Genomic DNA, 15,804 nt, shown 5'->3' with positions numbered 1-15,804 from the left:
CGGTAATTCTGCATGGACGCGGCCGCGGCGCCCTTCACTACGTGGCGCCTTACGCGGCCGCGTACCATGCGTAACCATAGAACCGGCCCTGCGCACTAGGGTTAGGCACCAGGGGGAGAGTTAGGGTTAGGCTGCGGAAAGTGATGGTTAGGGTTACGCACTAGGGTTAGAGTTAGGCACCAGGGGGGGGAGGGTTAGGGTTAGGCTGCAGAAGGGGATTGTTAGGGTTACGCACTAGGGTTAGGCACCAAGGGGAGAGTTAGGGTTAGGCTGCGGAAAGGGATGGTTAGGGTTACGCACTAGGGTTAGAGTTAGGCACCAGGGGGAGGGTTAGGGTTAGGCTGCAGAAGGGGATTGTTAGGGTTACGCACTAGGGTTAGGCACCAAGGGGAGAGTTAGGGTTAGGCTGCGGAAAGGGATGGTTAGGGTTATGCACTAGTGTTAGAGTTAGGCACCAGGGTGAGGGTTAGGATTAGGTTGTGGAAGGGGATGGTTAGGCTTACAGAATAGGGTTAGGCACCAGGGGGAGAGTTAGGGTTAGGCTGCGGAAAGGGATGGTTAGGGTTACGCACTAGGGTTAGAGTTAGGCACCAGGGGGAGGGTTAGGGTTAGGCTGCAGAAGGGGATTGTTAGGGTTACGCACTAGGGTTAGGCACCAGGGGGAGAGTTAGGGTTAGGCTGCGGAAAGGGATGGTTAGGGTTACGCACTAGTGTTAGAGTTAGGCACCAGGGGGAGGGTTAGGGTTAGGTTGTGGAAGGGGATGGTTAGGCTTACACACTAGGGTTAGGCACCAGGGGGAGAGTTAGGGTTAGGCTGCGGAAGGGGATTGTTAGGGTTACGCACTCGGGTTAGGCACCAAGGGGAGAGTTAGGGTTAGGCTGCGGAAGGGGATGGTTAGGGTTATGCACTAGCGTTAGAGTTAGGCACCAGGGGGAGGGTTAGGGTTAGGCTGCAGAAGGGGATGTTTAGGGTTACACACTAGCGTTAGAGTTAGGCACCAGGGGGAGGGTTAGGATTAGGCTGCGGAAGGGGATGGTTAGGGTTAGGCATCAGGGGGAGGGTTAGGAACAAGGGGGAAGGTTAGGGTACAAATATTTTTAAAAATGTCGACCTTTTAACTGTCGACCTCTTTACCCTGTCGACCTATTGACCCTGTCTACCTATTGCCTGTCAACCATTTGGTATCAATCTGTTGACTGTTTATCGAAATACTGTATATGATGTGAGAGGGTTATTCTGTGATGTGAGAGAGTTATTCTGTGATGTGAGAGGCTCATTCTGTGATGTGAGAGGGTCATTCTGTGATGTGAGAGGCTCATTCTGTGATGTGAGAGGGTCATTCTGTGATGTGAGAGGCTCATTCTGTGATGTGAGAGGGTTATTCTGTGATGTGAGAGGGTCATTCTGTGATGTGAGAAGATCATTCTGTGATGTGAGAAGGTCATTCTGTGATGTGAGAGGGTCATTCTGTGATGTGAGAGGGTCATTCTGTGATGTGAGAGGATCATTCTGTGATGTGAGAGGATCATTCTGTGATGTGAGAGGGTCATTCTATGATGTGAGAGGGTCATTCTGTGATGTGAGAGGATCATTCTGTGATGTGAGAGGCTCATTCTGTGATGTGAGAGGGTCATTCTGTGATGTGAGAGGCTCATTCTGTGATGTGAGAGGGTTATTCTGTGATGTGAGAGGGTCATTCTGTGATGTGAGAAGATCATTCTGTGATGTGAGAAGGTCATTCTGTGATGTGAGAGGGTCATTCTGTGATGTGAGAGGGTCATTCTGTGATGTGAGAGGATCATTCTGTGATGTGAGAGGATCATTCTGTGATGTGAGAGGGTCATTCTATGATGTGAGAGGGTCATTCTGTGATGTGAGAGGATCATTCTGTGATGTGAGAGGGACATTCTGTGACTAGCGACTGAATAGGGACTGATGCACTATTACATCACCGAGGAACAGCGGAGGATTTTAGGTTAAATTAAACAATATTATTATTATTTATTTTTTTTTTCTTATTCTGATTAAATTTGATTCGTAAAATGCTATAAAAATACACAGGATAATTACGTACATAAGTGTTAGGAAGCTATGAGAACCGTTTTATTGTAGGATTTTCTTTTGTATTTTTGTTACAGGCAGTCCCTATGCAGACTCCAACAGTAATCCGCCATCATGTGACGATCCCACCTTCCTTGATATCTTTTTTCCATTACCTGAATATCCTGGTGGAACCGTTCACCCTGTTCTTCGCTTAAATCTCCTAGATTGGACGGGAAGTGGTCTACATGGCTGTACAAAAAATTTACTTTAATAAACATGTTGGCACCTAATTTCTCGAAACATTTTTGCATGTTATGGACTAATTCATGATAGTTGTCTGCCTTGTGATTGGCTAAAAAAATTTGAATGACAGACACCTACCTCAGCCATGCTTCAGATTCGGTTTCAGTCATAGATGTGGTGAAATTTGGATCCTTCACCAGGTTACGTATCTGTGGGCTGTCAAAAATATCTGCCTTTAATTTTTCAATACTAAGAGATGGAAATGTTCGACAAATATATAGGTGAAACAATCGCCTGACTTGTCCAATGCTTTTACAAGTTGTTTCATTAAACCCAGTTTGATATGGAGAGGTGGCAGTATGATTTATTTCCTGTCACTGAAGGGCTCATGAATGATGTTGGCTTCTCCGACAGTTAGAACTTCTCTTGGAGGCCATACGGTTTGCTGCCAGTGCTTTTGTTATACACGACTATCCCATAAGCATATGTAACAATGATACTTAGTTGTTTGCTGCCCAAGAAGAAAGTTTACCATTTTAAAATCGACACAAACAGACCACTGATGCTGAGAATAATTTTTTCTAAGACTAATGGTGCATACACACGATCAGATTTTTCCTTCAGATATGAACGATAACGATTTAAAAATCGTTCAGTCGTTCATATCTGATGGAAAATCGTTCATATCTGACATACCTGAACGATGGACGATCAACGATGCGCGTTCCCGTTTGTCAGATAACGATATCTGACATCTGATGGGTTTGCAGTCAGACTTGGACGATTCCATTCATTTTAATGCAGTCAAAAATCGTTCAATCGTTCAAATCGTTCAAATCGTTCAAAACTTTGGTAAAATCGTTCAAATCGTTCAGATCGTTTAATCGTTCAATCGTTCATCTGACAAATCTGACAAGTCTGACAAATCTGACCGTGTGTACGCTCCATTACTTGATATTTTCATACTGTTCTTTAAGTTTTGTTGAATGACCAATAGGAATCGATGCAAATTTATTCCCATTGTGCAATAAAATGCATTTTAAGCTCATTTTAGAACCATCCAAAAAGAGCCGCCAGTCTTCTGCTCAATATTCTGGTAAGCCCATCGTCTGGAGAAGTTCCGGAAGATTGTTGCAATACACAAGATAGTTATCTTGGCTAAAGAACATCAGTATTTCGATACAATGTTATAGTAACATCCGGCTCAAGACAGTGCTTTTCCTGAAGTCTGGATGCTAAAAGCTCAGTTCCGTTTTTCGATACATTAAAGTCATGAATTAAATTGTTTAGTTCCTTTTGAGAAAATGTGTTTGGAGTAGAGGAACTTTCTTCAAACTCACTTTCATCTGTGTTGTCACTTGCACTGGATGACATTAACATTTCCACATCATCACATTCAACTTTGCACAAAGAACTGAATGGCGGTACAGGTAAATCTTCGCTATGTGGTATCGGTTGTTTCGCAGAATTGATACTTGGGTATTCCTATTTGCGTTTCTTAAATCGATTCATACCCTTCAAATTTACACCATAAAAATAGCGGTTACTCAAGTGATTTCTTAGGGTTTTTTTATTAAATATGCAAAAATCTCATACAAATTGTTTTACACGTTGTCATTATGGGGTATTGTGTAGAATTTTGAGGACAAAAATTAATTTATTCCATTTTGGAATAAGGCTGTAACATAACAAAATGTGGAAAAGTGAAGCGCTGTGAATACTTTCCGGATGCACTGTATGTATATATATATAAATTCCAATGCACATTACAGCTGGGATAATAGATAATATAATAGATAGTAGAGCTGTGGCCTCTTCTCTAGGTAGACAGTGTTTAGTCCCTTCCTTACGCTCCCACTTGTATTGTAGGTAAATAACATATTTGGGGGTGATTGTAAAACAAACCTGCTATCAGGACAAGCTGCCTCCTGTGAGTGCTCAGGTTTCCTGTATGAATCCACAGGATGCGAGGTCCAGAGTTACTCAGCTCTGCGATGTGCCTGAGTCAGCGATGTCTGGGTGATGCCTCATCACATCACTCATTCCTGTGTCCTGGGAACAGCCTGATACATTACTTCCCTGCCAGGGATCCTCACACTGCTACAACTCTCATCATCCCCACACTGCATTCCTGTGTCCTGGGAGCAGCCTGATACAGCACTTTCCTGCCAGAACTCCTCACACTGCTACAACTCTCATCATCCTCACCCTGCATTCCTGTGTCCTGGGAGCAGCCTGATACATCACTTCCCTGCCAGGGATCCTCACACTGCTACAACTCTCATCATCCCCACACTGCATTCCTGTGTCCTGGTAGCAGCCTGATACAGCACTTCCCTGCCAGAGATCCTCACACTGCTACAACTCTCATCATCCCCACACTGCATTCCTGTGTCCTGGGAACAGCCTGATACAGCACTTCCCTGCCAGGGATCCTCACACTGCTACAACTCTCATCATCCTCACACTGCATTCCTGTGTCCTGGTAGCAGCCTGATACAGCACTTCCCTGCCAGAGATCCTCACACTGCTACAACTCTCATCATCCTCACACTGCATTCCTGTGTCCTGGGAACAGCCTGATACAGCACTTTCCTGCCAGAGATCCTCACACTGCTACAACTCTCATCATCCCCACACTGCATTCCTGTGTCCTGGGAACAGCCTGATACAGCACTTCCCTGCCAGGGATCCTCACACTGCTACAACTCTCATCATCCTCACCCTGCATTCCTGTGTCCTGGTAGCAGCCTGATACAGCACTTCCCTGCCAGGGATCCTCACACTGCTACAACTCTCATCATCCCCACACTGCATTCCTGTGTCCTGGGAGCAGCCTGATACAGCACTTTCCTGCCAGAACTCCTCACACTGCTACAACTCTCATCATCCTCACCCTGCATTCCTGTGTCCTGGGAGCAGCCTGATACATCACTTCCCTGCCAGGGATCCTCACACTGCTACAACTCTCATCATCACCACACTGCATTCCTGTGTCCTGGTAGCAGCCTGATACAGCACTTCCCTGCCAGAGATCCTCACACTGCTACAACTCTCATCATCCCCACACTGCATTCCTGTGTCCTGGGAACAGACTGATACAGCACTTCCCTGCCAGGGATCCTCACACTGCTACAACTCTCATCATCCTCACACTGCATTCCTGTGTCCTGGTAGCAGCCTGATACAGCACTTCCCTGCCAGAGATCCTCACACTGCTACAACTCTCATCATCCTCACACTGCATTCCTGTGTCCTGGGAACAGCCTGATACAGCACTTTCCTGCCAGAGATCCTCACACTGCTACAACTCTCATCATCCCCACACTGCATTCCTGTGTCCTGGGAACAGCCTGATACAGCACTTCCCTGCCAGGGATCCTCACACTGCTACAACTCTCATCATCCTCACACTGCATTCCTGTGTCCTGGGAACAGCCTGATACATTACTTCCCTGCCAGGGATCCTCACACTGCTACAACTCTCATCATCCCCACACTGCATTCCTGTGTCCTGGGAGCAGCCTGATACAGCACTTTCCTGCCAGAACTCCTCACACTGCTACAACTCTCATCATCCTCACCCTGCATTCCTGTGTCCTGGGAGCAGCCTGATACATCACTTCCCTGCCAGGGATCCTCACACTGCTACAACTCTCATCATCCCCACACTGCATTCCTGTGTCCTGGTAGCAGCCTGATACAGCACTTCCCTGCCAGAGATCCTCACACTGCTACAACTCTCATCATCCCCACACTGCATTCCTGTGTCCTGGGAACAGCCTGATACAGCACTTCCCTGCCAGGGATCCTCACACTGCTACAACTCTCATCATCCTCACACTGCATTCCTGTGTCCTGGTAGCAGCCTGATACAGCACTTCCCTGCCAGAGATCCTCACACTGCTACAACTCTCATCATCCTCACACTGCATTCCTGTGTCCTGGGAACAGCCTGATACAGCACTTTCCTGCCAGAGATCCTCACACTGCTACAACTCTCATCATCCCCACACTGCATTCCTGTGTCCTGGGAACAGCCTGATACAGCACTTCCCTGCCAGGGATCCTCACACTGCTACAACTCTCATCATCCTCACCCTGCATTCCTGTGTCCTGGTAGCAGCCTGATACAGCACTTCCCTGCCAGGGATCCTCACACTGCTACAACTCTCATCATCCCCACACTGCATTCCTGTGTCCTGGGAGCAGCCTGATACAGCACTTTCCTGCCAGAACTCCTCACACTGCTACAACTCTCATCATCCTCACCCTGCATTCCTGTGTCCTGGGAGCAGCCTGATACATCACTTCCCTGCCAGGGATCCTCACACTGCTACAACTCTCATCATCACCACACTGCATTCCTGTGTCCTGGTAGCAGCCTGATACAGCACTTCCCTGCCAGAGATCCTCACACTGCTACAACTCTCATCATCCCCACACTGCATTCCTGTGTCCTGGGAACAGCCTGATACAGCACTTCCCTGCCAGGGATCCTCACACTGCTACAACTCTCATCATCCTCACACTGCATTCCTGTGTCCTGGTAGCAGCCTGATACAGCACTTCCCTGCCAGAGATCCTCACACTGCTACAACTCTCATCATCCTCACACTGCATTCCTGTGTCCTGGGAACAGCCTGATACAGCACTTTCCTGCCAGAGATCCTCACACTGCTACAACTCTCATCATCCCCACACTGCATTCCTGTGTCCTGGGAACAGCCTGATACAGCACTTCCCTGCCAGGGATCCTCACACTGCTACAACTCTCATCATCCTCACCCTGCATTCCTGTGTCCTGGGAGCAGCCTGATACAGCACTTCCCTGCCAGGGATCCTCACACTGCTACAACTCTCATCATCATCATCATCACCTGGCGCCCTATCATCACACCTGGGAGATTACCCTCATCATCCCCACACTGCATTCCTGTGTCCTGGTAGCAGCCTGGTACATCACTTCCCTGCCAGGGATCCTCACACTGCTACAACTCTCATCATCCTCACCCTGCATTCCTGTGTCCTGGGAACAGCCTGATACAGCACTTCCCTGCCAGGGATCCTCACACTGCTACAACTCTCATCATCCTCACACTGCATTCCTGTGTCCTGGGAACAGCCTGATACATCACTTCCCTGCCAGAGATCCTCACACTGCTACAACTCTCATCATCCCCACACTGCATTCCTGTGTCCTGGGAACAGCCTGATACAGCACTTCCCTGCCAGGGATCCTCACACTGCTACAACTCTCATCATCCTCACCCTGCATTCCTGTGTCCTGGGAGCAGCCTGATACAGCACTTCCCTGCCAGGGATCCTCACACTGCTACAACTCTCATCATCCCCACACTGCATTCCTGTGTCCTGGGAGCAGCCTGATACAGCACTTCCCTGCCAGAGATCCTCACACTGCTACAACTCTCATCATCCCCACACTGCATTCCTGTGTCCTGGGAACAGCCTGATACAGCACTTCCCTGCCAGGGATCCTCACACTGCTACAACTCTCATCATCATCACCTGGCGCCCTATCATCACACCTGGGAGATTACCCTCATCATCCCCACACTGCATTCCTGTGTCCTGGTAGCAGCCTGATACATCACTTCCCTGCCAGGGATCCTCACACTGCTACAACTCTCATCATCCTCACACTGCATTCCTGTGTCCTGGTAGCAGCCTGATACAGCACTTCCCTGCCAGGGATCCTCACACTGCTACAACTCTCATCATCCTCACCCTGCATTCCTGTGTCCTGGGAACAGCCTGATACATCACTTCCCTGCCAGGGATCCTCGCACTGCTATAACTCTCATCATCCCCACACTGCATTCCTGTGTCCTGGTAGCAGCCTGATACAGCACTTCCCTGCCAGGGATCCTCACACTGCTACAACTCTCATCATCCCCACACTGCATTCCTGTGTCCTGGGAGCAGCCTGATACAGCACTTTCCTGCCAGAGATCCTCACACTGCTACAACTCTCATCATCCCACCACTGCATTCCTGTGTCCTGGGAGCAGCCTGATACAGCACTTCCCTGCCAGGGATCCTCACACTGCTACAACTCTCATCATCCCCACACTGCATTCCTGTGTCCTAGGAGCAGCCTGATACAGCACTTTCCTGCCAGAGTTCCTCACACTGCTACAACTCTCATCATCCCCACACTGCATTCCTGTGTCCTGGGAACAGCCTGATACAGCACTTTCCTGCCAGAGATCCTCACACTGCTACAACTCTCATCATCCCCACACTGCATTCCTGTGTCCTGGGAACAGCCTGATACAGCACTTCCCTGCCAGGGATCCTCACACTGCTACAACTCTCATCATCCTCACCCTGCATTCCTGTGTCCTGGTAGCAGCCTGATACAGCACTTCCCTGCCAGGGATCCTCACACTGCTACAACTCTCATCATCCCCACACTGCATTCCTGTGTCCTGGGAGCAGCCTGATACAGCACTTTCCTGCCAGAACTCCTCACACTGCTACAACTCTCATCATCCTCACCCTGCATTCCTGTGTCCTGGGAGCAGCCTGATACATCACTTCCCTGCCAGGGATCCTCACACTGCTACAACTCTCATCATCACCACACTGCATTCCTGTGTCCTGGGAACAGCCTGATACAGCACTTCCCTGCCAGGGATCCTCACACTGCTACAACTCTCATCATCCTCACCCTGCATTCCTGTGTCCTGGGAGCAGCCTGATACAGCACTTCCCTGCCAGGGATCCTCACACTGCTACAACTCTCATCATCATCATCATCACCTGGCGCCCTATCATCACACCTGGGAGATTACGCTCATCATCCCCACACTGCATTCCTGTGTCCTGGTAGCAGCCTGGTACATCACTTCCCTGCCAGGGATCCTCACACTGCTACAACTCTCATCATCCTCACCCTGCATTCCTGTGTCCTGGGAACAGCCTGATACAGCACTTCCCTGCCAGGGATCCTCACACTGCTACAACTCTCATCATCCTCACACTGCATTCCTGTGTCCTGGGAACAGCCTGATACATCACTTCCCTGCCAGGGATCCTCACACTGCTACAACTCTCATCATCCCCACACTGCATTCCTGTGTCCTGGGAACAGCCTGATACAGCACTTCCCTGCCAGGGATCCTCACACTGCTACAACTCTCATCATCCTCACCCTGCATTCCTGTGTCCTGGGAGCAGCCTGATACAGCACTTTCCTGCCAGAACTCCTCACACTGCTACAACTCTCATCATCCTCACCCTGCATTCCTGTGTCCTGGGAGCAGCCTGATACATCACTTCCCTGCCAGGGATCCTCACACTGCTACAACTCTCATCATCCTCACACTGCATTCCTGTGTCCTGGAAGCAGCCTGATACAGCACTTCCCTGCCAGAGATCCTCACACTGCTACAACTCTCATCATCCCCACACTGCATTCCTGTGTCCTGGGAACAGCCTGATACAGCACTTCCCTGCCAGAGATCCTCACACTGCTACAACTCTCATCATCCTCACACTGCATTCCTGTGTCCTGGGAACAGCCTGATACAGCACTTTCCTGCCAGAGATCCTCACACTGCTACAACTCTCATCATCCCCACACTGCATTCCTGTGTCCTGGGAACAGCCTGATACAGCACTTCCCTGCCAGGGATCCTCACACTGCTACAACTCTCATCATCCTCACCCTGCATTCCTGTGTCCTGGGAGCAGCCTGATACAGCACTTCCCTGCCAGGGATCCTCACACTGCTACAACTCTCATCATCATCACCTGGCGCCCTATCATCACACCTGGGAGATTACCCTCATCATCCCCACACTGCATTCCTGTGTCCTGGTAGCAGCCTGATACATCACTTCCCTGCCAGGGATCCTCACACTGCTACAACTCTCATCATCCTCACACTGCATTCCTGTGTCCTGGTAGCAGCCTGATATAGCACTTCCCTGCCAGGGATCCTCACACTGCTACAACTCTCATCATCCTCACCCTGCATTCCTGTGTCCTGGGAACAGCCTGATACATCACTTCCCTGCCAGGGATCCTCACACTGCTACAACTCTCATCATCCCCACACTGCATTCCTGTGTCCTAGGAGCAGCCTGATACAGCACTTTCCTGCCAGAGTTCCTCACACTGCTACAACTCTCATCATCCCCACACTGCATTCCTGTGTCCTGGGAGCAGCCTGATACAGCACTTTCCTGCCAGAGATCCTCACATTGCTACAACACTCATCATCACCATCATCCTGTGCCCCATCATCACACCTGGGAGATTACCCTAATCATCATCCTCAGGAGATCTCCCATCATTCTCACTGGGAGGTTACTCTCATCATCATCACCAGGAGATCTCCCATCATCCTCACTGGGAGGTTAATCTCATCATCACCACCAGGAGATCTCCCATCATCCTCACTGGGAGGTTACTCTCATCACCACCACCAGGAGATCTCCCATCATCCTCACTGGGAGGTTAATCTCATCATCACCACCACCAGGAGATCTCCCATCATCCTCACTGGGAGGTTACGCTCATCATCACCACCAGGAGATCTCCCCTCATCATCACCACCAGGAGATCTCCCATCATCCTCACTGGGAGGTTAATCTCATCATCACCACCAGGAGATCTCCCATCATCCTCACTGGGAGGGTACTCTCACCATCACCACCAGGAGATCTCCCGTCATCCTCACTGGGAGGGTACTCTCATCATCACCACCAGGAGATCTCCCATCATCCTCACTGGATTACACCATCACTCTCACCAACAAATATATATTTGTTGCCAGGTTTTACATGATCCCCTTTCCCTCCCCCCAGATACCCCACGTGCTGCAGGACATGATATTACCCTGAAATATGAAGTGTGAGTAGTAGAACTCCTGGGCATTGTGGTTTGTCCATTCGGTCGCCCTGTACACAGATTCATTGTCTTCTCTGCCATAGTAAAACATACTGGGCGTATGTATAGTTATTCTACCTACTCAGACCAGCTGGTCCACCTGCCTGAAGCAGTCTTATGTGCCAGCCGAGGGTACCCGGTACCAACACGACTCGGGCATCACTTAGGCAAAGACAAGTGGAAAGAAGCAAAAGCACCTCTATGTTATATCATGCAGTATATCACAGAATGTAAGCATGTACACTACAGTATATGTACCATTATCACACAGCCTGATATATAACCCTACCCTACAGGGCTATAGTCACCGTTCCGTTGGAACACCGACCCGCACTGAGCATCACCGATGCTAGGTGTCGAGTAGGGGGGGCATTCTTCCCCCCTGCATAGATGGCCTGGGTCCCTGTTGTACCTCTTAGACAAGCACGGGTAATTAGAACCTGCCCCCCCCTTTCGGCGCCCCTGTATATAGATTCAGAGATGGACGCTAATACATTCGCTAGTACAACCGCAGCAGCAAATGCTCATCTCAGCGCTGAGACGCCCACTTTCAGGCTCCGTGGACTGCGCAACTGCCACAGTGACGGTAAACAGTCCTCCATCGGCGCAACATCTGCACATGCAGTAGCCTAGGGGTTACTCAGGCTATTCATCCCAAATACTTCTAAACATGACCTCTGGGGCTGTGTTTGTGCGATTGGGAACGTAGCCGCAATCGCAGACACGCCCATAACATGCCCATGAGCATTGTAGCTCATCTCCAGTTTACAGACCCAGCGCGCACGCGCGTACCAGGTCACACACAGATGGGCATGGCGAAGTAGTCATTTAACCCTTACTGCGGCTGGCGGGTATTGCTAAGCTGCCCTGGAGACAGATAAAATGTGTCTATAATTGACTAAATCTTCCTTATCGAGGCATTTTGATAAATAGGGGCCCTCATGAAAAGACATTCTATCTATTGATCCGGGACAATGGAAAAAAAAATCTATATATTATATATATGCATACAGTAACTAGTCTTTCACACAGTGTCTGCACTCCCGTGTCCCCACAAAAGTTTGTCGACATTGCAATTGTTGACATGCCAACTACTTCCCCTGTCCAGCGAGGTTCCCTGAGCACAGTCTCTGTCAGCACTCAGGTGAGCAGACACACCTGTATACACATCAGAACGGGCTCCACCCACACTGATGTCACACAAGGGGAGGAGCTACACTGTCAGTCGCCATGAAGGTCACTTTGTCTTTGTAGGAATGTTAACCACTTATTCCCTTAAACTCCACCCCCCCCTGGATTGTTTTGCAAATATTGTCAGGAATAACCATTTACCAACCAATGCAGGTGTTGCTCTCTTGATGCTGCCATATTAGTGCGAAAGTTTGTCACATCTTTTATATGTTTCTTCTATATATTTAATTCAAATCGTAATTAGAAAATTTCCATTATTACACAAATGATTGGGCAATGTAGAGGGGCGTAACTATAATTTATTACACATTTATTATGAATAGATGTTTATTAGATGGGTATTTAATGGTTTGCTCTTCATGTATTTAGTTCCCCGAGCATTAATGTGGCGGTGTTATTACTAACGCCAGGGCCTATCCCAGTAACGTGTCCTTTTTCTTACATTTCGGGCAGTTTCTTTGTACATTTCTGTTAAATCACCAATCTCCTGTCTGAGGGTTTCATATATCCCCTCGCTCAGGAAATCCCTGCGGTATGAGGTCACAGCCCTCGCAGGTTGATAATTTGCGCCAGATGTAAAACACGTCACAAACAATCTGCAGATTTGGAGGCCAAAGAGATGCAGACAGACTGGTATAGAGTATTGTAATGTTATTTATGGGTGATCTGTGGCTGGCGCACGGCTTCATCATGACGGCTGGTATGTGGCCACGGCCATCTTTACCTCTTAGATTGTCAGCTCAGTTGGACAGGGCTACCTTTGCTTTTTTTCTCTGGTATTGTGGTCACTTGTAGCTGGTAATAGCCCCCTCTGGCTAATGTATTGTCATGTGGGCACCTCTGCTGGCTGATGTACAATCACAGGTCTTATACCGCTGGCGCAGGCTGCATGGCGTGGTCGCTGCGCTGTCGGGGTACCTGGAGGGGAAACTGACACCTATGGGGAAGGAGCAGATTGTAGCGTGAAATAAATGTGATGTTGCTGGATAAGATACATAAATCGGGGTGTATGGGGCAGGGCAGGGCCGAAACTAGGATTTTTGTCATCAGGGGCAAGACAGTAATTTGGCGCCCCCCCTGGTAATTCCCTCTGCAGCAGTGCCCCTATAGTAATGCCCCCTGAGGTAATGCCCCTGTAGTAGTGCCCATATATTAATGCCCCTGTAGTAGTGCCCATATGATAATGCCCCCATAGTAATTCCTCCATAGGAATGCCCCTGTAGTAGTGCCCATATTGTAATGCCCCCATAGTAATGCCCATATGTTAATACCCCCATAGTAATTCCCCTGTAGTGCCCATGCTCCCATATTAATGCCCTTGTGGTAATGCCCCTGTAGTGCCCATGCTTTCATAGTAATGCCCCTGTAGTGCTCATGCCCCCACAGTAATGCCTCTGTAGTGCCCATGCCCCAATAGTAATGCCCCTGTAGTGCTCATGCCCCATTAGTAATGCCCATTATTGCCCATGCCCCCATTGTAATGCCCCTGTTGTAATGCCCATGCCCCCATAATAATGTCCCTGTAGTGCAGCTTATTTAAAAAAAAATACTTACCTTGAACCCTGCTCCTGCATCGCATCCGGTCCGCCGGCTGCTCCTCGGAACTATGGGGGAAACGTCATGACGTCTCCCCCATAGTGCCCGTGGGGAGAGCCGGAAGCTGGAGTTCGGGAGAGAACGCCAGCCTCCGGCTCCGGCTACACCGCGTCAATGCAGAGAAGGAGCCGGGCGCCCGCTGGTAATATTACCAGCGGGCGCCCGGCTTGGAGCCTCTCTGCAGCGCCGGGCTGGAGGTCACTGGCACCGGGTACAGCGGCGCACCCGGGTGCACGTGCACCTCCAGCCCCCCCCTAGTTGCGGCCCTTGGCAGGGTGACCTTTAAGTTCAATATTCTTCATCAAGACAACTTCACTGGGGATGGGTACAGGATGTTGGCGTTTAGAATCCCGACGACTGCATCCCAACAGGTTTAGAATACCGACACTTGTCGAGAGTATTCTAACCCTCCCCCTCTCCCTACCCCTTCCTCCCTGGTGCCTGACCGAAACCTTCCCCCCTAGTGCCTAAACCTAACCTCCCCCTCCCCCTCCCCGCACCCTAAACCTAACCCTTCCCCTAGATCCTAACCCTAACCATTAACCCTCCCCTTAGTGCCTAACTCTCCCCCTAACCCCGTTACTTACCGTCGTGATGCCGGCGTTGGGATTTTAACCGCATCCCCTTCGCTGAACATATTTATAACACTCTGCCTGGATGTTATATACTTGTCTCTTCAATCTCAAGAAAGAGACAGATGATGCCCGATTCAGAGGTAGGCGCAATATCGATGTCGGACGTAGTGGAGGGATTTATTTGTGTGAATGCGCCACGCGCGACGATGGATTAGCGACAGCGGATGCAATGAGGATTTATACACAAAGTGAGTGACAGGTAGTTATCATTTGGGGGAGGTAATGGCTACAAAAATGCCGGCGTGTCGGCATCGTTTTCTGGGCGTGCCCTAGTGAGCCTCTGCGACTCCGTACACAGCTGGAGAGGCCCTGGCGTCTTAGGCGAAAAGGGCAACCTGAGACCGCAAAGGGTTACTCAGATGGTTGATGTGCGACCAATGTTTCCTCTTTTGTACGTAAAAGTGGCGGATGTGAGACGCCGGAGGTGGGCGTCTTTGTACACATCATTGCTCTGGTTCGGGGACAGCTGCTCCGAAATGCAACAGTCCCCGCGATCAGTAGCGCAGCTACAAAAGTAGCTGCGTTACTTACTTGTCCCCAAGGCCGGCTTCTGCGCAAAGCCTCCGGGAAGTCAGTGTAGAGGTGGCGCAGGGATTCGCTCGGATCCCTTTTAGCGTCCCTGGAACTTCTTCCCATAGGAAGGATCAGGGCTACGAGAACAAGCGTCGTCTGAAGATGGCGCTTGTTCACACAGACAAACTCCGAAAACTTAATGTTTTCGGAGTTTGCTGAATATCAGGTGATCTTATTCGGACCCCTGATGATGAATGACTCGGTAACCTAAATATGCGGAAAATAGCGTTTCTAGAAGGTTACCGGGACATTTATCGGATGATGAATAGGCCCCTGGCCTCTGAGTGAAAGAAAAGAATGAGAGAGAAAGTGAAAGAGAGACAGCGAGAGGGAGAAAGCATGAGAGAGGGAGTAAAGCTGAGATCGAATGAGGTGGCGAGAGGGGGGGAACTGAAGGCAGAGAGAGAGAGAGAAAGTGAAAGAGGAGACAGCGAGAGGGAGAGAGCATGAGAGAGGGAGTAAAGCTGAGAGGGAATTAGGTGTAGAGGGAGAGAGGGAATTAGGTGTAGAGGGAGAGAGGGAGAGAGGGAGAGAGAGGGAGAGAGAGAGACGAGGAGAGAGACTGTAACTGGCCCCATGTGTTTCTCTGCACCATGTCACCAG

The sequence above is a fragment of the Taudactylus pleione genome, unplaced genomic scaffold (genome assembly GCF_031769625.1).
Source record: "Taudactylus pleione unplaced genomic scaffold, aTauple2 ptg002871l, whole genome shotgun sequence".
In the NCBI taxonomy this organism is placed as follows: domain Eukaryota; kingdom Metazoa; phylum Chordata; class Amphibia; order Anura; family Myobatrachidae; genus Taudactylus; species Taudactylus pleione.
The sequence above is the reverse complement of the archived record's forward strand: the minus strand, read 5'-3'. Positions refer to the sequence as shown.